Below are 26,081 nucleotides of genomic sequence, written 5' to 3'. Positions count from 1 at the left end.
AATAAACTGTGGAAAATTCTGAGAGAGATGGGAATACCAGACCACCTGACCTGCCTCTTGAGAAACCTATATGCCGGTTAGGAAGCAACAGTTCGAACTGGACACGGAACAACAGACTGGTTCCAAATAGGAAAAGAAGTACATCAAGGCTGTATATTCTCATCCTGCTTATTTAACTTCTATGCAGAGTACATCATGAGCAACGCTGGACTGGAAGAAGCACAAGCTGGAATCCAGATTGCCTGGAGAAATATCAATAACCTCAGATATGAAGATGACACCACCCTTATTGCAGAAAGGGAAGAGGAACTAAAAAGCCTCTTGATGAAAATGAAAGAGGAGAGTGAAAAAGTTGGCTTGAAGCTCAACATTCAGAAAAGGAAGATCATGGCCTCTGGTCCCATCACTTCATGGGAAATAGATGGGGAAACAGTGGAAACAGTGTCAACTTTATTTTGGGGGGCTCCAAAATCACTGCAGATAGTGATTGCAGCCATGAAATTAAAAGACACTTACTCCTTGGAGAAAAGTTATGACCAACCTAGATAATATATTCAAAAGCAGAGACATGACTTTGCCGACTAAGGTCTGTCTAGTCAAGGCTATGGTTTTTCCAGTGGTCATGTATGGATGTGAGAGTTGGACTGTGAAGAAAGCTGAGTGCCAAAGAGTTGATGCTTTTGAACTATGGTGTTGGTGAAAACTCTTGAGAGTCCCTTGGACTGCAAGGAGATCCAACCAGTCCATTCTGAAGGAGATCAGCCCTGGGTGTTCTTCAGAAGGAATGATGCTGAAGCTGAAACTCCAGTACCATGGCCACCTCATGCAAAGAGTTGACTCATTGGAAAAGACTTTGATGCTGGGAGAGATTGGGGGCAGGACGAGAAGGGGATGACAGAGGATGAGGTGGCTGGATGGCATCACCAACTCGATGGACATGAGTCTGAGTGAACTCCGGGAGTTGATGATGGACAGGGAGGCCTGGTGTGCTGTGATTCATGAGGTCGCAAAGAGCCGGACACGACTGAGTGACTGAACTGAACTGAACTAAAGGAACACAGTTTAAAAAGTTTGTCCTTTCCTCTTGCTTGAGAATTCCAGACCCCTATCTCCTCCTTGAGAGCCCCAGACCCCTTTCTCCTCCTCTAGGACCCTGGACTTCTTATCATCCTGCCGAGGAATTGCCTCTCTCACTAGAAGAAATGCTTTTAGCTTTTCTCTTCTGAATACAGTGTAAGTTATGCGCTTTCCATATATAGCCTTTATTCAGTAGAGATATGTTCTTTCTATACCAACTTTTTGAGAGTTATTTATTTATTGATTTTAATCATATGTGGATGTTGAATTTTGTTCAAAGCTTTTTCTGCATCTGCTGAAATGATCCTGTGATTTTATTCTTCAGTTTGTTAATGTGATATATCACATTGTTTGAGTTTTGGATAATAAACCATCCTGGCACCCCTGACATAAATTCCATTTGATCATGGCATATGATTCCTTTTAGTGCATTATTGAATTCAGTTTGCTAATATTTTTTTGAGAATTTTTGCCTCTATGTTTATCAGTGATATTGACCTGTAACCCTCTTATCACTTCCTTTTTTCACAGGTAGTCTTAAACTATTTATTGAACCCCTACCACATTCTAGAACTTTTATTATAGTGGTTCTCAACAAGCTTACTATTTAGAATGGGAAAAAGATCATATTTACATATAAGTAAATAAGTACATGATTATAAATAGTGCTAATGAAGCTAAAAAAAAAAAAGAGTAGAAGCTGAGAAGGGAGCTTACTTAGATAAGATGTCAGAGTAAACCACACTGAGGCTTCAGCATTTACTCCAAGCCTGAAGGGTGAGAGGAGAGAGCCATGTAGACAGCATGACAAGAGCAGCCCAGGGAGAGAGAGGAGCCTAGATAAGAGTCTGAGAGAAGAAAAGTCTTGAAATGATCAAGAACCTAAAAAACCCAAGCAATTGGAGCAAAGCAATCAGTCAGAAAAGTATTGGAAGTGATTTGTGAGATAAAGACCATGTTAACCGGTGCACTAAGCAGGGCCGAGAGGAGCTACCCCACGTCCGAGGTCAGGGGCAGAAGCCGGGAGGACCCCATGCCCGTAGGGCGGCGGCCAAGAGGAGTTCCCCCACGTCTGAGGTCAGGGGCAGCAGCCGAGAGTGCCAGGCTGTGATGGCACAGAAACAGCCAAGAGGAGCTACCCTATGTCTGAGGTCAGGGGTGGCAGCCGAGAGGAGCCACCCAGCGGTCGAGGCCAGGGGTGGCACCCGAGGCCAGGAGCGGTGCCCGAGGCCAGGGGTGGTGGCCGGGAGGAACAACCCCACGCCCAAGGCCAGGGGCAGCAGCTGGGAGTAACAACCCAACGTCCAAGGAGCGGTGACTGCATGAGCGTAGGAGGACCTAGAGGAGCTATCCCACACTGAAGGTCAGGAAGGGCAGCGGTGAGGAGATACCCTCAACAAAGGTAAGGAACAGTGGCTGTGCTTTGCTAGAGCAGCCGTGAAGAGATACTCCATGCCCAAGGTAAGAGAAACCCAAGTAAGATGGTAGGTGTTGCAAGAGGGCATCAAAGGGTAGATACACTGAAACCATACTCACAGAAAACTAGTCATTCTAATCACACTAGGACCACAGCCTTGTCTATCTTAATGAAACTAAGCCATGCCCACATGACAACCCAAGATGGGTGGGTCATGGTGGAGAAGTATGACTGAATGTGGTCCACTGGAGAAGGAATGGCAAACCACTTCAGTATTCTTGCCTTGAGAACCGCATGAACAGTATGAAAAGGCAAAATGATAGGATACTGAAAGGGGAACTCCCCAGGTCAGTAGTTGCCCAATATGCTCCTGGAGATCAGTGGAGAAATAACTCAGAAAGAATGAAGGGATGGAGCCAAAGCAAAAACAATACCCAGCTGTGGATGTGACTGGTGATAGAAGCAAGGTTCAATGCTCTAAAGAGCAATATTGCATAGGAACCTGGAATGTCAGGTCCATGAATCAAGGCAAACTGGAAGTGGTCAAACAAGAGATGGCAAGAGTGAACATCAACATTCTAGGAATCAGCAAACTAAAATGGATGGCAACGGGTGAATTTAACTCAGATGACCATTATATCAACTACTGCGAGCAGGAATCCCTCAGAAGAAATGGAGTAGCCATCATAGTCAACAAAAGAGTCTGCAATGCAGTACTTGGATGCAGTCTCAAAAACGACAGAATGATCTGTTCGTCTCCAGGGTAAACCATTCAATATCACGGTAATCCAAGTCTATGCCCCAAACAGTAACGCTGAAGAAGCTGAAGTTGAATGGTTCTATGAAGACCTACAAGACCTTTTAGAACTAGCACCCCAAAAAGATGTCCTTTTCATTATAGGGGACTGGAATGCAAAAGTAGGAAATCAAGAAACACCTGGACTAACAGGCAAATTTGGACTTGGACTATGGAATGAAGCAGAGCAAAGACTAATGGAGTTTTGCCAAGAAAATACACTAGTCATAGCAAACACCCTCTTCCAAAAACACAAGAGAAGACTCTACAAATGGACATCACCAGATGGTCAACACCAAAATCAGATTGACTATATTCTTTGCAGCCAAAGATGGAGAAGCTCTATACAGTCAACAAAAACAAGACCAGAAGCTGACTGTGGCTCAGATCATAAACTCCTTATTACCAAATTCAGAGTTAAACTGAAGAAAGTAGGGAAAACTGCTAGACCATTCAGGTATGACCTAAATCAAATCCCTTATGATTATACAGTGGAAGTGAGAAATAGATTTAAGGGCCTAGATCTGATAGATAGAGTGCCTGATGAACTATGGAATGAGGTTTGTGACATTGTACAGGAGACAGGGATCAGGACCATCCACATGGAAAAGAAAGGCAAAAAAGTAAAATGGCTGTCTGGGGAGGCCTTACAAATAACTGTGAAAAGAAGAGAAGTGAAAAGCAAAGGAGAAAAGGAAAGATATAAGCATCTGAATGGAGAGTGCCAAAGAATAGCAAGAAGAGATAAGAAAGCCTTCTTCAGCAATCAATGCAAAGAAATAGAGGAAAACAACAGAATGGGAAAGACTCGAGATCCCTTCAAGAAAATTAGAGATACCAAGGGAACATTTCATGCAAAGATGGGCTTGATAAAGGACAGAAATGGTATGGACCTAACAGAAGCAGAAGATATTAAGAAGAGGTGGCAAGAATACACGGAAGAACTATACAAAAAAGATCTTAATGACCAAGACAATTACAACGATGTGATCAATCATCTAGAGCCAGACATCCTGGAATGTGAAGTCAAGTGGGCCTTAGGAAGCATCACTATGAACAAAGCGAGTGGAGGTGATGGAATTCCAGTTGAGCTGTTTCAAATCCTGAAAGATGATGCTGTGAAAGTGCTGCACTCAATATGCCAGCACATTTGGAATACTCAGTAGTGGCCACAGGACTGGAAAAGGTCAGTTTTCATTCCAATCCCAAAGAAAGGCAATGCCAAAGAATGCTCAAACTACCGCACAATTGCACTCATCTCACATGCTAGTAAAGAATGCTCAAAATTCTCCAAGTCAGGCTTCAGCAGTACATGAACTGTGAACTTCCCAATGTTCAAGCTGGTTTTAGAAAAGGCAGAGGAACCAGAGATCAAATTGCCAACATCCTCTGGATCATGGAAAAAGTAAGAGAGTTCCAGAAGAACATCTATTTCTGCTTTATTGACTATGCCAAAGCCTTTGACTGTGTGAATCACAAGAAACTGTGGAAAATTCTGAGAGAGATGGGAATACCAGACCACCTGACCTGCCTCTTGAGAAATCTGTGTGGAGGTCAGGAAGCAACAGTTAGAACTGGACATGGAACAACAGACTGGTTCCAAATAGGAAAAGGAGTATGTCAAGGCTGTATATTGTCACCCTGCTTATTTAACTTATATGTAGAGTACATCATGAGAAATGCTGGACTGGAAGAAACACAAGCTGGAATCCAGATTGCCAGGAGAAATATCAATAACCTCAGTTATGCAGGTGACACCACCCTTATGGCAGAAAGGGAAGAGGAACTCAAAAGCCTCTTGATGAAAGTGAAAGAGGAGAGTCAAAAAGTTGGCTTAAAGCTCAACATTCAGACAGAAAAGGAAGATCATGGCATCCGGTCCCATCACTTCATGGGAAATAGATGGGGAAACAATGGAAACAGTGTCAGACTTTATTTTTCTGGGCTCCAAAATCACTGCAGATGATGATAGCAGCCATGAAATTAAAAGACATTCCTTTGAAGAAAAGTTATGACCAACCTAGATAGCATATACAAAAGCAGAGACATTACTTTGCCGACTCAGGTCCGTCTAGTCAAGGCTATGGTTTTTCCAGTAGTCATGTATGGATGTGAGAGTTGGACTGTGAAGAAGGCTGAGCTCCGAAGGGTTGATGCTTTTGAACTGTGGTGTTGGAGAAGACTCTTGAGAGTCCCTTGGACTGCAAGGAGATCCAACCAGTCCATTCTGAAGGAGATCAACCCTGGGATTTCTTTGGAATTAATGATGCTAAAGCTGAAACTCCGGTACTTTGGCCACCTCATGCAGAGTTGACTCATTGGAAAAGACTTTGATGCTGAGACGGATTGAGGCCAGGAGGAGAAGGGGACGACAGAGGATGAGATGGCTGGATGGCATCACTGACTCGAACTCTGGGAGTTGGTGATGGACAAGGAGGCTTGGCGTGCTGCGATTCATGGGGTCGCAAAGAGTCGGACACGACTGAGCGACTGAACTGAACTGAAGGAATTTCAGCTTTGTTAAATGCAACAGAAAGCCCTTCAACATTTTTGAGAGAGTTCTAATATCTCTGGCCACATTGTTTACTTACTTTAGTACAAATAACATAGTTGTATAACTTCCAGAACGTATCATCCCACTTTCCTTAAGTGGGATGAGCTTCTTTAAGCTGTCTTAAATGACTAACAGAGATTGAATGAACCAAAAGAAAAAATACTGTTATCTCTACCATTCACTGGTCTATTATGGAGAAAAACTAGTCTTCAGTAGAGAATTTAGCAGACTTCATTTTCTGCACCATTATACTCTTTCAGTGTATAAAACAGAGACATCAATATATTTATGTATGATATGTGCTGTGGAAGTATTTAAAGTATTGACCATATTTTTATCTCCCAGATATATGATCCTAAGATACATATACATACTAGTCTCTCTCCATAACCCCACTCCTTGCTCAAGGCACCTTAGTAATTTCCAAAATGCTAACCAGGGCCACACATCATATTCTAAGCCTGATTACCACATTTTCCTGAGTAGCACAAATTAGAATAATACTTATTAAATAGCAGTTATCACAGTTATCACTGTTCAATTCAATTCCTCCTAACAGTAATTGCAATGAAAGAGACATTTTAAACTTTTAAGCAAAACATATTTTCTGGGAGATTTTGTGTTTATCCAAATCTTCAATCAAACCACAAATTTCCCATAAATTTTCCTTAGACTGAAAAATAGAAAAGACATCTAAATAGTTTACTTGAAATGTCAGAAGAAATTCTCCTAGGAAAGGACAGATGGAACATGTATCAGCAGGTTATAGACTGTACCTAATTTTGAATATGTAATAATAAGTGCTAAATATAATTAAAAGCTAAAGTGAGACAAGAAAAATAAGATCTTGGAGTGAGGATCAGGAATCCCATTTTCTACTGCTGTTATGTGATCACATTTCCTATAGAGCATGAAAACATGAAATTCTTAAGCATCTCACTGTAACATTAATAAATGATGCTCCAAACCTTGTCCCTGGAGAGGTCATTCAATCTAACACTGAATAGTTTGGCTTTTGTCAAATGAAAACAGATCATTAGATGATTAAATGCAAGCGTGTGCATGCACCCAAGTGGGCGGTTTATTTGTATTTTGTTTCCAACCTTCCCCGAATCCTTTTACATAACAGAGGCAGAATAAAACACAGTGTAGTCCCACTGGACCACCCATAACACTCAATATACTACACTTTTCTAAGAAATCAGGACACTATGAGACTGATTTGAACTGCTGTATTTGACCCCTTTGCAGAACACATCCCCTCAGTCTTCTCTTCATGTAACCTGTACTTGGCTTGTATTTAGCATTTAGCTAGGGCAAGCTGGCTGAGAACATTGCTTTTTAGAGCTCTTTGGCTGAAGACTGCCTTAAGAATCTCCATTCAGCTTTGACATTCAGACCTTGGAAAAAGAGTAAATTCTACATCTTTAGTCTTATCATTCGATATGTTTCCCTTTGGAGCTGGTCCTAAAGAAGCCCTGAATGAAAGTCAAAGACAGATGCTTCCCTCACATCTCACTTGACTGTTTAAAAAAAAGAATTACTTCACACAAGAAGTTGTTCAGTTGAAAGAGATCGATAAAATAGAAGCATAAAATCTATCTTCCTGTTCAACCAAATGGCTAACAATAATTAACATGGGGGACATAAGAATACTTTAGATGCCTACAGTTTTGTTTTAGAGGTCAAAAGAGAAGTATGTGAAAGATATGATATTCCAGGGGCGAGGACAGACTTGTTTTGTGGTCAGTTGACACATAATTCATCAAAGTTAGCTGGCAAAAGGTTGCATGTGAAGCTCTGCAGAACAACTTTCTGCCCCGTAGATTGATAATATATAAGAGAAGGGAATAAGATCTACTGGCAAATGAGGACAATGGAAAATTCAACAAGTTCAACGATAATTTCAATAGGACAGTTCACCAGCTGTATGAAAGTGTTTGGTTAGGAGATTAGAATCGGAAAAAGCCAGAGTTAGAGGGGTCATTCAAACAAAAGGGAACTGCATCTCTATATTACATATTTATTGGCTATTTCCTGTGAGATTTGACTGGATTTTCCCACAAAAGAGGCACTGTATGTTGGCCTGTGCATAAAGAAGTAACAAATAAATGGAACTTGAAATCTAAATGTATTTTTCCTTGTTAGTAAGTATAGAGGTTTATTGAGTTGCCTTAAGTCTGATTTCTAGCAACCAGAAATTGGTGGGGGCCTCAGTTAACAGCTGTAACTCCCAGAGAACTTGATTTATTTTTGCTGGTATTTGAAGTTACTATTACTACCCCAAGGCAGGACAATTAAATAACTCTCTTTCTTAACCATATAGAATACATTTTGGTCATAATCTCCTCATAAACATAAGACCTACATATGAGGATAGTAGAAGAGGAAGATATTGATATATTTATATTTTTATTTAAAAATTGCTCAGTGAATGCTTGATACAAAGTAGGTACAATGCCAGGCACCTCAGATTCAAAGATGGGGTATAAGAGATCACACTAATGGAGAATTCTAATTGGTCTCATTTAGTAGCTAGGATCAGTGATTCAGAAAGTTCACTCAACTAAATTTAAGAAGAAACACATGTATTGTAAGGATATATTTATTGTTATATGTTAATTATATATTACATGTATCCTTATTATACATCCTCTCTCTATAATATATGCACTATACATATGCAATTTGATACTTTCTAATAGTGTATACACATATACACACACACACATCATGCACAAAGGGATGCAAACACAGCTGTAGCCTGCCCAGTTCCTCAGTCTATGGGATTTTCCAGGCAAGAATACTGGAGTGGGTTACCATTACCTTTATACACATGTACATAAAGCTATATATTAATATATGCAAACCAGGCATTGAAGAGGCAGCCTACAGCTCATCTTTACTTGGCTCTTTCCCTCTCCCCTTCCTTCCTTCTCTCCTCCCTTTCCTTCTCTCTGTCTACTCTCTAAACATATACTCTTCCATTCTTCCTTGGTCTACTGAAGTCTTTATCTTCTGTGCTTCTTCCATATCCTTTCAAATTTTTAGCTTCTATGAAGCTTTGAATCCATTAACCCAAACAATAGACATTTCCTAAACACATAATATGTGCAGGCACAGTGCATAAAACATCGAAAATAAATTACAGGACTATAAAACAGAAATTGCACTGGATTCATTAAAAAAAATGACAAGACAAGTATTATTTGAGCTGCTGAAGTAGGGGAAGGAATTCAGCACAGAACTGAACTCAATTCCATTACCAAAAGGCAGGAGAGTTTTTAAGCACTGGGGTGAGCTAGTTGAAAATACTAGATGAAGTTAAGGGGAAGTTGGTCAACGTGATTAGGCTGTCTGTGTTTGCTTGTTGAAAGAAGTTAGGCTCCTACCCTCCCACAGAAGAAGAGATAGTAGTTCTAGTTTTCTTGGTGACTACATTTCAAAGGGGTGGCTCCCAGGTCCTTGAGAAAATTACCCCTCCATTGTAAAACTGCTAAATAGACTGAGAAAATTTACATCTCAAAGAGTTTACAGTTTCAAGTTTTCTAAAGTAAAAGTTCTAAGAAAAAAGGGAGGTTAGTGTCCTATAGTCAGGAATAAGTTCAGTTCAGTCGCTCAGTCGTGTCCGACTCTTTGCGACCCCATGAATCACAGCACGCCAGGCCTCCCTGTCCATCACCATCTCCTGGAGTTCACTCGGACTCACGTCCATCGAGTCCATAATGCCATCCAGCCATCTCATCCTCGGTCGTCCCCTTCTCATCCTGCCCCCAATCCCTCCCAGCATCAGAGTCTTTTCCAATGAGTCAACTCTTTGCATGAGGTGGCCATGGTACTGGAGTTTCAGCTTCAGCATCATTCCTTCTGAAGAACACCCAGGGCTGATCTCCTTCAGAATGGACTGGTTGGATCTCCTTGCAGTTCAAGGGACTCTCAAGAGTCTTCTTGAACTGTGGTGTTGGAGAAGACTCTTGAGTTAGGAATAAGTTTGCCTAAAATTTAGCCTCACTGAGAGGAACATTTAAGACTGTATTAGTCAGAGATACAGCAGGCAAAAACATTAGGCAAATTCCAGCCCTTGTGAAGCTTAAATTTTAGGAGCCTATAATAATAACAAATAAATAAAGTTTAAGTAAATCAATAAAAATGTACGTGTCATTATGTTCTATGATTCTAAAGCAGGGAGAAAGGCATGGATCACACTGGGTAAGGGGTAGTTCCATCTCAAGTAGGGATTCACAGACTGTCACTAATAAAGGAATGTTCATTTTGAGCAAAGTTCTGAAGGGAATATGATTAACCTAGGAAATATTTAAGGGAAGAGAATTCCAGGCAGAGGTGAGAACAAGCATAAAAATCCCTGAGTCAGAAGCATACTTGATGGGAGTCCTGAGACTCAGGAGGAAGGTAGAAGAGATGAAATCTGGCAGATGACAGAGAGGAAACACAACTGACCCTGTAAGGACCTTGAGATCCCAGCAGGGACTTTAATTTTCATTTTGTGTAAGAGGGCTACAAAGGAAGGGTAATAATAGCCTTTGACTAACTTTATAAAATGACTGCTCTGGTACTGCATTAACGAAAGCTTCATTGTGACAGAGAAATGCAGAGGCTGGGAGACATTCTGTTAAATTTATCGAGGAGACATCTGGAATCTGGAGTTGAGGCCAGTGGTATGAATCGGAGATGAAAATGTGTGCCTCGTCGGTGTATAGATGTCTTATAGGATCACCTGAGTGGATGAGTATACTAACAGAGCCAGTATAGACAAAGGAAAGAATTGCCTGATGGATGATAATGAGGAGAAAACAGAAGCTCCAAAGGAGGATGAAAGAGGTAGAGGGCAACCTGGTGACTGCAATTTTCTAAAGGACAGGGGAAGAAAGTATTTGGAGGTAGAATACTTGACCACCTTTATACTCAGAGGTATAACACCTCTGAATTGTCAAGAAAAAAGGTGACAACAATTTGACTTCTACAGTGGTGGAGTAAAAGCTTGATTACAGCAGTTCAGGAAAGTAGAGAACTCTACGAAAGTAGAGTCTCTGTCTGTTAGAGACTATTTTATTCTGGAAATTTTTTCCATAAATGGAAGATGAGAAATAGGACAACAGCTAATAGGCGATGTAGATTCAGACACATATTTGTATGTTTAAGACAATGATTTATCAGAAGGGGAAAAAGATAATGTAGGAGAAAAAGGAGAGAACTGCTAGACTAGTGTTCTTGAATAAATGAGAGGCTGGGATTGAGTGCACCAGTGAAGGGCGGGCCTTCAGTAAGGATGGTCAGTTAGCACACCTGTGGTAAAGGTAGGGCGGCAGGGTTTATGGGCACAGACGGAAGCAGATGAGTAGACAGGGAGATAGGGACTTTCTGTAAATACTCCTAGAAATCCTTTCAACTTCAGGGTATGATTCAGGTCTTTCCAATTCAGTTTGGCCAGAGACTCTCATCAGCCTCACTCAAATGTTCCTACTTGGTTATGCTGCTTGTCCTAAGCCATAGATCACAGAGTATATTTTGGATCAGCTGCCTCCCTGTCAGCTGAACATCCTTGGTCTGAAGACCTCGCCAGAAGAACAGAATTAGTGGTCCAAGTCACAGATTTTTACACAGCAGGGATTCAGGGGGAATAGTTTCTCTTGGAAGAATATATGACTGGCAGGTTCTGTGAATATATCTTACCTTGTGAAAAAAAGACATATAAACACAAAGAGAGGTATCAAAGTGCTGTGTGGGCTATGACACAGGATACAGAGCCTAAATCACCTTAGGAGAAGAGCAAGTCATAGCAGGATAACATCACAGAAGAGAGCTGAGTCTGGAAGGATTATTGGTAACTTTCAAAAAGATAGCCCAGAAATAGGAAAAATGGAGCCATTAAATATAGATATATTATATTCTAGGAACTAACTGCAAGCTGCTCAACACAGCAGGTGCATAATGGGTGGAGTGAGGCTGAGAGAATGAATGAGAAGTCAATTTAGCAAGAAATAGAGAGGTGAGGGCATAAAGAGCCTTAATATCCACTCCAAAGACTTAGGATTTCATATTGCGTGTCACACAGAGCAAGTCATATTAGCATCTAATGAAGAATTTGCACCCTTCTGAATCAGAATGGAGGTTAACCTGTAGGTGAGAGAGACCAGAGACTATCTGGAAAAACCCAGAAGAGAAAGGATAAGGATTGACCCTGAAATGGTAACAGAAAGGGTGAGAGTTGAGGAATAATGTGAGAGATTGCTTGGTCAGGGACAGGACAGGGTCTACAGTGACTGCATCTCTGTGAGCCTGAACCACAAATATGTGCTTAAAACATGGAGCTTCACAGAATAAACACAGTGACCAAAGCATCTTACCTGAAAATGTCTGCTTACCTAAAAGAATTCACAATAGATAAAAAATTACCCAAATATATTATTGTTTAGAATTTACGCTCTAAATAAAAAAATACAAGAAACTCTTATAAACTCAGACAATGTTGTAGACTCAATTTTATCTAATTATTTTGATATTAAAATAGAAAATATCAGTGGGGTAACCTTGTAAGACTACTTAGTAATAACGATCATATTTAATAGTAATTTGAGATGGCATCTGCATTTTCTTTCAATCCTCACAATATTTCTCTGGAGCAAGTAATGGTACTCCATTTTACAGATGAGAAATCAGACCCAGAGTGGTTTAAAAAAAAAAAAAACTTGTTCAAGCTAATAATTGGTATATATAGTAATTTTGTTCTGATATAGATACTAATAAGCCTGAGTCCCAGTGTTTGCGTAACTAACTTTCTAAAAGGAAGAGATTAGTATATAAATAAATGAAATTATGTTAGGTCAATGCTAAAAGTAAGTACAAAGCACACATGGTAAAATCTCAAGGAGGAAGGGATTATCTTAATAATATTTTAATAATAAAAAATAAAATTAAAAATATGGAATAAAATCAGGGAACATTCCACAAATCTTGGCCAAACAATGAGCAAAGCTGATGTAAGTTATGGTAAGTTAGGTTAGGTCAGAGCAGATTGGAGGCATGGTAGGGTAGGAAGGTAGGCTGCAACTCATAAGGGGCTTTATTAAAAGTCAAGACAGCAGTTCTCAAAGTATGGTCTATGGACCTCTGGAGTCCCCAAGACTTTTTCAGGGTGTTTCATAATGTCAAAACAAGTTTTGTTTGGAAGATATTTTCTTGAAAATGAACAAAGTGAATCTGTCATTGTGAGGTAACAGCTACTAGTATTTGTTGCCAACGACAAAATTCAAATTTTAGAGAAAATTAAGATTTTAGGAAACTTGTATCTGCCAGCTTCCTAGTATATAACATTTTAAAATGAGATTCAGGATGGTATCAATGAGTGTGATTTCTTGATATTCTACAGGGAACTGCATCAGCCTTTGGAATAACTATACTTAGTGAACCAATATTTTTCATATAACCAAAACATGGTACTATCAGATCACACTTGGGTAAAAGTTCCTTTTAAAGTGCTGAGACACCAGGGAAGCCCTTTTAAAGTGCAAGTTAGACCAACAGACTGTAATTTAAGAGTCAAAAAAAAGAGTCATGGATATCATCTAAGATGACACATTTCAAATACTCATAAGAAACTACCATTTGTTGAGATCTGGTATAATATCAAAGAAGAATATTCACAGTTTTCTGAAAGAGACTACTGAAATAGTCCTTCATTTCCAACTACATATTTCTGTGAGGTATAATTTTTCTCACATATTTCAACCAAAACAACACATCACAATAGGCTGAACGCAGAAGCAGACAGTTGACTTTTACTAAGCTAAACATTAAACACTGATTTACAAAAATACACAGTGCCACTCTGCTCACCATTTCCTTTTTGTCTGAGAAAATGTATTATTTTTTCATAAAAATGCATTACTTGTGTTAATATATAATAGATATACAGTATTGTAAATGAATTAATAAATAATTGCCTCAGTTTCCATTTCTATCACAGTACATACACATAGGTTTGACCTACACAGACAAAAGCTTTCAGAGGTCATCAATAAATCGTGAGGGCATAAAAAGGTCAGGAGATCAAAAAGTTTGGAAGCAGTGTACTAAGTAAGCTGGGAAGTTTTATTTACGGCAATGAGTAGAAAAATAGATTTATATTTAGGGCATGACTCAGTAAGCAGGCTGGAAATAAACTAGGAGACTACTGCCTTGGTGAAAGTTTGTGAGGTTTATCTTCTAAGTAAAATTTGGAAGAGAGGTTATTTTCTGATTTCAATTACTAAACAGATTTAAATCCGGCACAAAATGTTCTATCCGATACCAATTCTCACTCTAGCATAAATGGTTTTGAAGGTTTTAATATATTCATTACACTTAAGAAAAAAATAGTTAAGTAACAATAAAATTCACTGCAGATGCACAACAGTGAAAAAATGAAGAAGGTGGAAACTGTTCCACTCTCTTAAGGGTGTTCATGTGGAAGAAGAATTAAAGTTATCTGCTCCAGTGAGCATAATGAGTTCCAGTGGTCGGAATTTGCAGGGAGGCAGATTTCAGAACTTTGTGACAATTAGAACTGTTGAAAAACAGAATGAACTGTCTAATTTGGCTGTTAACTCCTTGAAAATAACTACTATTCATGATGCTGACTTCATATAAACCACTTTGTTAGGTACTTGATGTGGTATCAGTCCGTTTAATTCTTATAGTAACCCTAAGTGGTAGGTATTATTACATCCCTGGGCCCTGTTTTAGAAATTAGGAAACAATTGTTTCACTCTTTACTGACTTTCCCAAGTTTACTCAGCAAGCAAAAGACAAAGCCAGGGTTCAAATTCAGGACCTCTGATTCCCCCCATCAGGACTCTTGCCACCAGCCTTTCCATGAAATGTGTGACAGCATCTATGAAGGATATTGTGAAAGAATGGATTAAAAGCTCTATGAGATTCATTTTAAACACTAAGATTTTTTAACAACTTGGGGAAGGGACTTTGCTATTTGTATTCTCAAAACTTTTCACAATGCCTGGAGCATAGTTTATTTTTAATATGTATGTATTAAATTAATAAATGAAAACTTCATGATTGTAAAATTAAAAGGGATGAAAAGCACTATTTAGAAAAGTTATGTTATTTTTAATCATCCCAATGATTAAGAGTTGTAATTGGTGCATTTCAATATTACTTGGTCTAAGTTAAAAACAACTGAAAACCAATAGCAGTGTTGAAAAACCTTCAGTTCCTCAATTCCACATAGATATGACCTTGGCCCGGGGGAAAATAAGTCTTTTGGTGTTTTATTATATTGTTTTTGCATGTGGGACTGGTTTTATGGACTTTGCATGCTGGAAAATCCAGAGCACATCTTTTCCTAATGTATTTTTCTCAGAAATGGAGTTGTATGATTAACAAATTATTGGCTATTTTCTGTATCCACAAACATCTCTCAGGTAGTTCTTATGGAGTCAGAAAAGGAGAAGTTTCCTAAGTACTTGTAAAATGAATATGGATTGTTTCCAAATTCTTTGCTTTATTGTATTTATGGTTTACCATATTAAGACACCATGATAGAAAAGTGTCAGTCACTCAGTTGTGTCCAGCTCTTTGTGACCCCCTGGACTGTAGCCCACAAGGCTCCTCTGTCCATGGAACTCTCCAGGCAGGAATACTGGAGTGGGTGGCCAGTCCCTTCTACAGGGGATCTTTCTGAGCCAGAGATCAGAAACAGTTCTCCTACACTGCAGGCTTTTTTCTTTTTTTTAACCATCTGAGACCCCAAAGAATAGAAGTATCAAAATAGTAAAACTCAGAAAGATCTGTCCAATTATAGCTCTACCATTAGTTAGTGTTGAACTGTGTCTCCCAGATTAATTAAAATACAAAATAAATTGCTAGCTTCATGTACTTGTGGAAAAGGAGACAAACAGAATAGCAGAGACCTTTTCTGTCCATTTGTGCTTCTGTGTATTATCTGAACCTTGGTCTCTTGTTAATTATTAAGATATGCTCACTTTTACCTGACTCTTCCCAAGTATCATGACACAACCAATTGTAAATTTCAGATGTCCAACATGACCACTGAGATCAAACATAAAGTCTTGTTAAATTCATAAAGGGAGAACTTCTTTAATTTATATGCAAATTTATATATCAGCATGCAGATTTTATGGTCTCTAGCTACTCTGACAATATCTGTAGCCTTATTGACCACTGTTGCTGTGGGGTTTCACTGAAAAGATCTCGACAATAAAATCTGTAGCCAACATGTTGGCTGCCTGTCTGAAGTAATACTAGGATATCTAGCCATTTAGTGACTGGTTTCTGAAGTTAGATCTGTCTCCATGATGCATAAAAAGAATTAATTAAATTATTTTAGGGGATGTGTTTTGGTGAAAGATAATTTGGCAAATATATATGTATATTTTTAATTTCTAAGAAAGGAAAAATATTTGAAAGAGCTCAGTTGTACAGAGAAAGACATATCTGCAATTTAGAAAAAATTGAAAACAAGCAAAAAGTCAGTAAAGACATGCGTTGTTCTTAAAATCCAATTTGGCAGATATTTTTAACTTTGGTGATAAGGCTTTCTGAAAAGTCCCAAGAGACAGTTATGCAGAGAACAATGGAAGTTGGAAGTATAAACTAAAGAAAGGGGGTGCAGGGAAATTTTTTTCCCTCTGTTGAAATCTTTAGTGGCAACTATTTTAATTTCTATTAAAAATTATGCATGCTGAGTGGTGTCTCACAGCTTACTGAACAGTGCTATCAGATTGAAAACACTTTAGACCTGTGTGTATCAACAGAAGTCATTCATAGGAAATTCCATGTTGCTTAGTGGAAAATGATGATAAGAGTTGTGTGAGAATTCAGAGGCTGGATCCCACTGGTTACAGATCACTTGAATTAGAAAAGGTCCCTGGATAGTTCTTCCTAAGTTACTCCGCCAGTCCCTGATTTCCTTCTCATGCGGCAACAAATCTCAGGGACTCTCTATGAGAAACAAACTTGACCCCCTTTGATGCTCTTCACCTTCAAGGCCACCTTGGTTATTCCCCTGCTGCTGCCACGTCTACTTGCTTTCCAGGCGATACGTGCTCTGATGCCTCCCAGCCACGTGCGCACTACAAGTCAGATGAGCACTGACCAAGAGACAATATGGTAGCAAGGCCTGAATGGTTACAACACAGATGTGTAGTGTGAATTTTTTTTCTCTTTCATCCCTTTTACCTTTTATTGAAGTTAATTAATAATGCTGTATTAGTTTCAAATGTATAGGAATTCACACAATACATATATACATACATATATATGAGTGTGTGCCTCTGTAGATGCATGCATGTGTGTATGCTCAGTTGCTTAGCTGTGTCCAACGATTTGCAACCCTAAGACTGTAGCCTGAGAGGCTCCTCTGTCCATGGGAATTCTCCAGGGGATCTCCCCAACCCAGGGGTCATAACTGCATCTCCTGAGCCTCCTGCATTGGAGGTAGATTCTTTACCACTGAGCCACCTGGGGAACACACACACACACACGTATTGTGTGAATTTTAAGTTCAGCTTATATTATTTCCTTTTTGCAAGTACAGAATTTCATTTTTCCAACTTTTATTGCTCTAGGGCAAATCTTCTTTCAAACCAGGAATTCAATTTATGTCCAAAATCTCACTGCCTAGCCACACATAGCCTAATGACATTTTATGTCATTTAGGGAATCAAGAATTCTAGGGGGATGTCCATGAATTCACTTTGATTCCTTTATTGTCCTCTTTCTTTCCCTCATATATCTCCAATGCATTGATGTTCCAATCTATATAACTTTCATTTTTAAAGTCTGACAGCTTGAATATATCTAGAAGCTGATACCCTGTGGTTGGCCTGAATTCAAGTACTGAGAAAAGAACTGAAATCTAGACATTTCCCCATCTTGTCACCAAAATTCCCACGGAACTGATAGGCTTATTTCAGCATCTGCTGAAATAAAACTTGATATAATATAAAAGTGTCAAAAGTGAATTTTTAAATACGTAGTTAATGAAGCTGGAGATCTGGTTACTCCAACTGAGTAGGTTTATGATGCAAACATATTTAAAAGTGGCAGAGATGTTTTTATATTTTTAGGATATTTTCCTGTCCTAGTTACCAACAACATTCGCATTTACATTTATCTTGAACTATCAAATCAGGAGGCATTAGAAAGACAAGAGGCAGCAGGATTAGAAAAGTGTCCTACATTAAGGCTAATGCTGAAGAAGCTGAAGTCAAAAGGTTCTATGAAGACCTACAAGACCTTTTAGAACTAGCATCCAAAAAAGATGTCCTTTTCATTATAGGGGACTAGAATGCAGAAGTGGGAAGTCAAGAAACACCTGGAGTAACAGGCAAATTTGGCCTTGGAATATGGAATGAAGGAGGGCAAAGACTAATAGAGTTTTGCCAAGAAAATGCACTGGTCATAGCAAACACCCTCTTCCAACAACACAAGAGAAGACTCTACACATGGACATCACCAGATGGGTCAACACCAAAATCAGATTGACTATATTCTTTGCAGCCAAACATGGAGAAGCTCTATACAGTCAACAAAAACAAGACCGGGAGCTGACTGTGGCTCAGATCATGAACACCTTATTGCCAAATTCAGACTTAAATTGAAGAAAGTAGGGGAAACCACTAGACCATTTAGGCATGACCTAAATCAAATCCCTTATGATTATACAGTGGAAGTGAAAAAATAGATTTAAGGGCCTAGATCTGATAGACAGAGTGCCTGATGAACCATGGACGGAGGTTATGACATTGTACAGGAGATAGGGATCAAGACCATCCCCATGGAAAAGAAATGCAAAAAAGCAAAATGGCTGTCTGAGGAAGCCTTACAAATAGCTGTGAAAAGAAGAGAAGTGAAAAGCAAACGAGAAAAGGAAAGATACAAGCATCTGAATGCAGAGTTCCAAAGAATAGCATGGAGCGATAAGAAAGTCGTCTTCAGCGATCAATACAAAGAAATAGAGGAAAACAACAGAATGGGAAAGACTAGAGATCTCTTCAAGAAAATTAGAGATACCAAGGGAACATTTCATGCAAAGATGGGCTCGATAAAGGACAGAAATGGTATGAACCTAACAGAAGCAGAAGATATTAAGAAGAGGTAGCAAGAATACACAGAAGAACTGTACAAAAAAGATCTTCATGACCAAGATAATGTGATGTGATGGTGTGATCACTCACCTAGAGCCAGACATCCTGGAATGTGAAGTCAAGTGGGCCTTAGAAAACATCACTATGAACAAAGCTAGTGGAGGTGATGGAATTCCAGTTGAGCTATTTCAAATCCTGAAAGATGATGCTGTGAAAGTGCTGCACTGAATATGCCAGCACATTTGGAAAACTCAGCAGTGGCCACAGGACTGGAAAAGGTCAGTTTTCATTCCAATCCCAAAGAAAGGCCATGCCAAAGAATGCTCAAACTACCACACAATTGCACTCATCTCACACGCTAGCAAAGTAGTGCTTAAAATTCTCAAAGCCAGGCTTCAACAGTACGTGAACTGTGAACTTCCAGATGTTCAAGCTGGTTTTAGAAAAGGCTGAGGAACTGGAGATCAAATTGCCAACATCTGCTGGATCATCAAAAAAGTAAGAGAGTTCCAGAAAAACATCTATTTCTGCTTTATTGATTATGCCGAAGTCTTTGACTGTGTGGATCACAATAAACCGTGGGAAATTCTGAAAGAGATGGGAATACCAGACCACCTGACCTGCCTCTTGAGAAACCTATTGCAGGTCAGGAAGCAACAGTCAGAACTGGTCATGGAACAACAGACTGGTTCCAAATAGGAAAAGGAGTACGTCAACGCTGTATATTGTCACCCTGCTTATTTATCTTCTATGCAGAGTTCATCATGAGAAATGCTGAGCTGGAAGAAACACAAGATGGAATCAAGATTGCCGGGAGAAATATCAATAACCTCAGATATGCAGATGACACCACCCTTAAGGCAGAAAGTGAAGAGGAACTAAAAAGCCTCCTGATGAAAGTGAAAGTGGAGAGTAAAAAAGTTGGCTTAAAGCTCAACATTCAGAAAACGAAGATCATGGCATCCGGTCCCATCACTTCATGGCAAATAGATGGGGAAACAGTGGAAATAGTGTCAGACTTTATTTTGGGGGGCTCCAAAATCACTGCAGATGGTGACTTCAGCCATGAAATTAAAAGACACTTACTCCTTGGAAGAAAAGTTATGACCAACCTAGATAGCATATTCAAAAGCAGAGACATGACTTTGCCGACTAAGGTCCATCTAATCAAGGCCCAGTGGTCATGTATGGATGTGAGAGTTGGACTGTGAAGAAGGCTGAGTGCCAAAGAATTGATGCTTTTGAACTGTGGTGTTGGAGAAAACTCTTGAGAGTCCCTTGGACTGCAAGGAGATCCAACCAGTCCATTCTGAAGGAGATAAACTCTGGGTTTTCTTTGGAAGGAATGATGCTGAAGCTGAAACTCCAGTACTTTGGCCACCTCATGCGAAGAGTTGACTCACTGGAAAAGACTCTGATGCTGGGAGGGATTGGGGGCAGGAGGAGAAGGGGACGACAGAGGATGAGATGGCTGGATGGCATCACTCACCTGATGGACGCGAGTCTCAGTGAACTCTGGGTGATGGTGATGGACAGGGAGGCCCAGTGTGCTGCAATTCACGGGGTCGCAAAGAGTCGCACAGGACTGAGCGACTGAACTGAACTGAACTGAAGGCTTAACAATGTAGAAATTAAAATTTCTTCTTAATTTCAGGATATTTTCATCACAGTAAAAATGTCAATGGAATCTACCTGTAATGCAGGAGACCTGGGTCAATCCCTGGGTTGGGAAGATCCCCTGGAGGAGGGCATGACAACCCACTCTGGTGTTCTTGCCTGGAGAATCCCCATGGACAGAGGAGCCTGGCAGGCTACAGTCTATGGGGTTGCAAAGAATCAGACACAACTGAGCAACTAAGCACAAGAATGTGAATGGAGTTAAAAATTACCATTTCCTTTTAGAAGACCTGGCTTGTGAAGCTGGGCAAAACTGACAGCAGACAATTTGATTCCAGCGTCTCATGTTAGATCTTTCGCTCATTCCCTCCTCCTCTCATCTTCTCCCAAACTGTCTCTCTAAAAGCCCATGCTTTGGTGAGTGTGCTTGGTTGGCACTAAAGGCTCTCATCGTCATCCTGGTATATGTTCTGCCATTCCGGCCACCTGGGTATACCTCTTAAACCTTCTAGTTGATACCTTGAGGAAAATCCCAAATAAGATGGCATCTGGTAAGTTCCAAGTCCATACTGCAACATGCCTTTACCTGAAATCTGTTCAGTTTCAACAGTGACTATTTCAGTCTTCTCAGTTCTTTGAAATAGAATACATTCTCACTAAAACCCCATCTGAATTTGTATATTCTTAAAATGTGTATACTTAATTTCCAGATGCTGAAACATATTAAAGATATCTTACCACTTCCTGTTTCCACCTAAACTAAAAGACTTAACATTGTATAATATGTATGTATATATGTTTTTTTTTTAAGAGCATTGTCCCAATTAACTAACTAGTGTTCAAAATGCCCTTAGTAATTTCAAATGTAGAAAATGAGTTTATCTCAAAGTGTTTTCAGATGTAAAAAGTGAGATTTATCTCAAAACTGCTAGCAGATTCATGGAGTGATTTGGCACCTGACTTCCTTTCATTCACAAATAGTACTTTTGTCATCATAAAAGAAATACTGACTTATTTTCAGTAAATGAACCTGTTTTGTATGAATAGGCTTCCTTAGCCCTTTACAAGGAATGCAATGTGCTTTACATTCAGCCAAAAAGACTATTCAGAAATGATTAATGGTGACGAAATCATATAAGTGTTTACAGTCTTCCAGAATAATATTTGTTCCAGAAAATATTTATTTCTGGCATTTATTTATTTATTCTTTCCTCATATTCTTTTTGAGCACCTAGCAGGCACAATGACTTGCCAAATGAATCTACTAACTATGAAATAATAATCACCACTATTTACTGAAAATTCTAAAAAATCTGCCTCATTCAATCTCAACTTCAATCAAGCAAGGTAGGTTTATCAGTCAGGGTTCTCCCAAGAGAAAGAACCAATATAGGTGTGTATGTATGTATATAAGCACAGTCATATGGAGAGAGGATATATATGAATTAGACAGAATGAGAATATATGAGATTTTAAAGAACTGGTAAGTCCAAAATCTTTAGAGCAGACCATCAGGCTGGAAACCCTGGCATGGTTTCTATGCTACAGTCTTGAGGGAAAGTGTTTCTCCTTTTGGAAACCTCAGTTATTCCTCTTAAGACCTTTGAGTGATTGAATGAGGCCCAGCCACATCATGGAAAGTAATCTGTTTTACTCAGTCTCCTTGTTTAAGAATTAATCACATCTAAAATATGTGTTCACAGCAGCATCTTGACTAGTATTTGACCAAATAACTAGACACTATGCCCTGGGAAAGTTGACATAAAATTAATCATCATGGTGATATTATTATATTTTATGCATAAGGTGCTGAGGTTCAGAGAAATATTTACCGGGTTTCATTCAGAAAATAATTGAGAAATTGGAAAACTGAGTCAGTTTTGGCCTAAAACCAGCATGCTTTTGTCCGCATCACAATAAACAGTGAGTGGTATGTTATAAAACCAGACATATTGTCCTTGTATTTTAAGCACTTAGAACTACTTTTGGTGGGGAACTGGCAGGTGGATCTTTACCACTGAGCCGCCTGGGGAGCCATGGTGGGGGATGTCAGGTTACAATTCATTCATTCATTCAACCAGCACACGATAATTGTGTCTCCTATATAAAGGGTCCTGCACCAGAAGCTGGGGCTGGAACAGAGAACGAAACAAGACAATGGCTCTGCCTGTCCTGAGGAGAAATGACAATAGCTCAGTGTCAGATCTCCCAATATCAAATGCTGCAGAGAAAAATGAAACCAAGTAGGGATGATGGGGTGACTCTCAGTGGTGCTGATATTTGAGGAGAGACCTGAATGAAGTAAGACAACAATACATATGTCAGGACAGAAACATTATCTTCAGTTAAAGGGAAAAGCTAGTGCAATGGCCATACGATGGGATGAACAGTTGGTATGTTTCAGGATAGCAAGAGACTAATATGACTGAAGCAGAAAGATTTTTAAAGGCTTACGGAGTAAGAGATTCAACATAGCAAAAACAGAGCAAAATTGTTCTAAAGGCAGAGGGAAAACAAGAAGTGTTAAGTTCAGGAGCACTCAGCAAGGGAAATAGTCTTTTTGCTACATTTGTTAAGTATTTTAAAATAATTTTTAATTGGGTGGTAATTGCTTTACAATGTTGTATAGGTTTCAGCCATATGACAACATGAATCAGCTATAAGTATACAAACATTCCCTCCCTCTTGAACCGCCCTACCACCATACCCCCATTCCATCCCTCTAGGTTGTTGCACAGCACTGGTTTGAGCTCCCTGTGTTATAAGCAACAGTTCTAAGTAGAGTGCTTGAAATTAGCAAAAAATAAACAATGGAAAAGCAGGAATGACTTGGATAAACGCATTGAATCTGGAAGTAGAACAGATAAAAATGAAGAAACCTGAATAAGTACAATGGCTTGACTAAGACAGAGAACCCATACTGTAGAGAAATTCTGTTGGTGACTGGAAGTCTAGGGATGATGGCCAAGAGGAATCAGTGGGTGTGTATGCAAGCTGAAGGCCTGTGTCTAGGCAGATGTTAAAGAATTTGTTGAGAATTGATTAAAAGGAAGTTAATGAAAAACAAAAACAGAGGCTACAGTTTTACTTATGTTGAAGAAGTTATCATCATTAGTATTCAAAATGGGTGGTCGATGCTCAAAGAAATATTTGAAGATAATTAAGAAAAGATTGCTGGGAGAAATATCAACAACCTCAGATATGAAGATGATACCACCCTAATGGCAGAAAGAAAAGTGAAACTGAAGTCACTCAGTTGTGTTCAACTCTTTCAAACCTGTGGACTGCAGCCCCCTAGGCTCCTCTATCCATGGGATTTTTCAGGCAAGAATACCAGAGTGGGTTGCCATTTCCTTCTCCAGTGGAGCTTCCTGACCCAAGTATCAAACTTAGGTCTCCCACAATACAGGCAGACTCTACCATCTGAGCCACCAGCGAATCCCAATGGCAGAAAGTGAAGAGGAACTAAAGAGCCTCTGGATGAGGGTGAAAGAGGAGAATGAAAATGCTGGCTTAAAACTCAGCATTCAAAAAACTAACATCACGGCAAATAGATGGGGAAAAAGTGGAAATAATGACACATTTTATTTTCTTGGTTTCCAAGATAACTGCTGACAGTGACTGCAGCCACAAAATTAAAAGATGCTCACTCCTTGGAAGGAAATCTGTGACAAACTTAGCATATTAAAAAGTAGAGACATCACTTTGCCAATAAAGGTGCATATAGTCAAACCTGCAGTTTTTCCAGTAGTCAGGTACAGATGTGAGAATTTGACCATAGAGAAGGCTGAGTACCAAAGAATTGATGCTTTCAAATTGTGGTGTTGGAGAAGACTCTTGAGAGTCCCTTGGACTGCAAGGAGATCCAACCAGTCCATTCTAAAGGAAATCAGTCCTGGGTGTTCATTGGAAGGACTGTTGCTGAAGCTGAAACTCCAATACTTTGGCCACCTGATGCAAAGAGTTGACTCATTGGAAAAGACCCTGATGCTGGGAGGGATTGGGGGCAGGAGGAGAAGGGGAGAGCAGAGGATGACACGGTTGGATGGCATCACTGACCCGATGGACATGAAATTTGAGCAAACTCTGGGATATATTGAAGGACAGGGAAGCTTGGCATGCTGCAGTTCATGTGGTTGCAAAGAGCTGACATGAACAACAACTTAGCAACTGAACAACAACAGAGAAGTTAACAATTATGAGTGCTTTCTGCATAGTAGGTGTGTTTATATGCACCATCTCCTCTGTTTCTTATGATAATCATTATGACGTGGTATTATTATTACCTATATCCTTGTTAGAGACAGGGAAGCTGAAAAGAAGAAATATTAACTAACTTATCTGTAGTTACATAGCTAATAAATTGTTGAGCTGGTACTTTAACCCAAACAATCTGGCTCCAAAGCCCAAATTTAACTAATAGTGTCTTCCAAGGTATCTATCAGTGTAATTTATGATATGGGCTAGCAACCTTAATGGCACATAGTAGGTTCAAAATCATCTTGCTAAAGTGAAAGAAAATTCAATTATATTAAATGGGATACAAAAAAAATGGTAAAGAAACTTGGATATAAAATACAGTAGTATTTCTGGTTTGCAATGATGATCTGAACCGATAAGAAATATAGCCATGGACACAGAGAAAGGGGGGAAGCCTAATTAATAGAACACAGTGATGAATTTGATTTACAAGATACAAGAGTGAAAATTAAGTATGATTTCATTGTTGTAAGTTTACAATGATTAGGAGATTAGCAATTATCAATGAGAATGCAATTGGTTATCATTTACTATATCAAACACAAAGATTGAATTTCATGTAATCCTCCTAACCCTGTGAGGTTTCTAAAGAATGATTATTTCCATTTTATAAATAGCATGGGTCAAATATCAGAGAAGGCGATGGCACCCCACTCCAGTACTCTTGCCTGGAAAATCCCATGGATGGAGGAGCCTGGTAGGCTGCCGTCCATGGGTCGCAGAGAGTCAGACACGACTGAGCGACTTCACTTTCACTTTTCACTTTCATGCACTGGAGAAGGAAATGGCAACCCAATCCAGTGTTCTTGCCTGTGGAATCCCAGGGATGGGGGAGCCTGGTAGGCTGCCGTCTATGGGGTCGCACAGAGCCAGACACGACTGAAGCGACTTAGTAGCAGCAGCAGGTCAAATATATGCTCGAAAGCTACAGTGATAGCAAGTGGCACAGCCAAGTTCAAATCTGGTTTGTCTAAATCCAAGAGCCATCCTCTTTTCACTCTTCATGCTACTTCCACTGTTTGACAGGTCGGTTCTCAGCATTTAGAGGGTTCTTCAACTAGTGCTACAAGATTGCCCAAATATTTAAGCCAGAAAAGCACTGAGATTCAGGGCTGCAAAAGCATATTCAGGAATTATCAACAAATCATATAAGTCAAGATGCTTAACAAAAAGAAAACGGTTCAGAAAAGAAAGGCAGAGTTGTAGTCCAGAAATGATGCTGGGGAGTAGATGGTC

This window comes from Budorcas taxicolor, chromosome 5, assembly GCF_023091745.1.
Source record: "Budorcas taxicolor isolate Tak-1 chromosome 5, Takin1.1, whole genome shotgun sequence".
Classification (NCBI taxonomy): Eukaryota; Metazoa; Chordata; class Mammalia; order Artiodactyla; family Bovidae; genus Budorcas; species Budorcas taxicolor.
This window is presented reverse-complemented; position numbering follows the sequence as displayed.